Below are 1,910 nucleotides of genomic sequence, written 5' to 3'. Positions count from 1 at the left end.
TCCTCTTGTTGTGTTTGTATTTCATGTCCATTATACGCTTCCCCTTGATCCTCAGTATCTTTATTTCCCGTTGATTCATTGTTTTGTAATCTTCTTAATTCCTCCTCTCGCTTTTCATTGTCTCGTTCATGCATTTGCCCGTCTACCTGCTGCTCCTCCTCCTCTCTCCCCATCCAACACTCACACCTGTTTAAAACCAATTTGCAATCCGGGCACGTTACCGCGTTGCAGTGTCTCGCGAAGTGCCCCCTCTCCTCGCACTTATAACACTTAAATTCCGGACAATCCTTTACCACATGGTCCGGGCTCATGCACAGCCTACAGGTCTTCACCTGGTGGCTGTGCATCACCCGGAAATATTGTGGGCCCTCCGCCGTCTCTATTTTTGTGCTGTACGGGAGGGAGGCAACTTCTTTCGGGAAACGTGTTTTAACAAACCTTGTCCCGTCCTCAATACTAGTGTCCGGATACATTCTTCGTTTAACTTTTGAGATGGGGGTTACTCCCCATCCCTCCAATTTGCTTAAAATTTCCTCGTCAGCAGTGTAAACTGGTAAATGCATGAAGGAGACAACATATTCTCTGTTTTGTAGTCTTTTTACCTCACAGTCAATGCCCTTTATTTTCAATCCATCCATTAAAAGCTCTATGTCATCCTTGTGTTCCAGTGTTACCTCGTATTCCTTCACTCTTTTGGGTCTGACTGCTAAAATCCTTCCTTCTCCAATCTGCTCCGTCACCGCTTTAATGATGTCCACCGCCTTTGCGTCTTTCACATATTCTACATCCACCGTTACAGTTGCTTCTTTTAAGTACACTCTCTTTCCATCTTCTTTCCTTACATCTCGATTGATTCCACTGCCATCTCGTTGTCTTTTCTCCAGTCCAGTGTCGTTTGCCGTGCGTATTCCTCTATCCAGTCCAGGAGTCGTCCACAATACAGAAAAAGGTATTGTGGACGACTCCTGTGAAATTGAATGAATAGAGAGGAGGCATTTACCTTGTCAAAAAGAGAAATAAATAAAAATAGACAATGTCTGAGAGGAAAGGGCCTGGTGTCTCTTTTTTAGAGCTGCAGTACAAGACATATTTTAATGATGGGAGAGCAGCATAAGGATGCGTGCAGTGCGCTTGCTTTAAATGGCCTGCTGGTAGCCGCAGCACTCGCTTACGGCCATACCACCCTGTGCAGGCCCGAACTCTGATCTCGGAAGCCAAACAGGGCTGCCCCTGGTTAGTACGATGGAAGACTTCCTGGGAATACCAGGTGCTGTAAGATTTTGCTTTTCCTTGTTTGTTTTAACTCATACACTCCCCCCTGACTCAACTGGGATTTATTTATTTATCCTTGGAAATTGGTTGTTTGATTGATTTTCTTTCATTTAGCTTTCTCTGTGGCAAAGGACAGCCTGCTCATTTATCTTGCCTCCTACAGAAAGCAGTAGAGGGTTTTTTTTTTTTTTGCTCTTTCTTGACTGCAACATACAGAGTAGGAAAGAACAAACAAAGTGCAGTGCTTCCAAAATGTGGTGGACACATCCGAAAGAAAGCGTCCTGAGGTCATTTTTTAAGTAGAGAAGAGTTTTCTTTGGCCACTGGATTATTATTATGTGTTAAGCATATAATTGTGCAGCTGAGTATGCCCTCTTTTGGCAAACCACATGGAAGCTATGACACAGGTATGCAGAAAAATGTATTGTGGACGACTCCTGTGAAATTGAATGAATAGAGAGGAGGCACTTACCTTTTCAAAAAGAGAAATAAATAAAAATAGACAATGTCTGAGAGGAAAGGGCCTGTTGTCTCTTTTTTAGAGCTGCAGTACAAGACATATTTTAATGATGGGAGAGCAGCATAAGGATGCGTGCAGTGCACTTTCTTTAAATGGCCTGCTGGTAGCTGCAGCTCTC

The sequence above is a fragment of the Xyrauchen texanus genome, chromosome 35, assembly GCF_025860055.1.
Source record: "Xyrauchen texanus isolate HMW12.3.18 chromosome 35, RBS_HiC_50CHRs, whole genome shotgun sequence".
Taxonomy (NCBI): Eukaryota; Metazoa; Chordata; class Actinopteri; order Cypriniformes; family Catostomidae; genus Xyrauchen; species Xyrauchen texanus.
The sequence above is the reverse complement of the archived record's forward strand: the minus strand, read 5'-3'. Positions refer to the sequence as shown.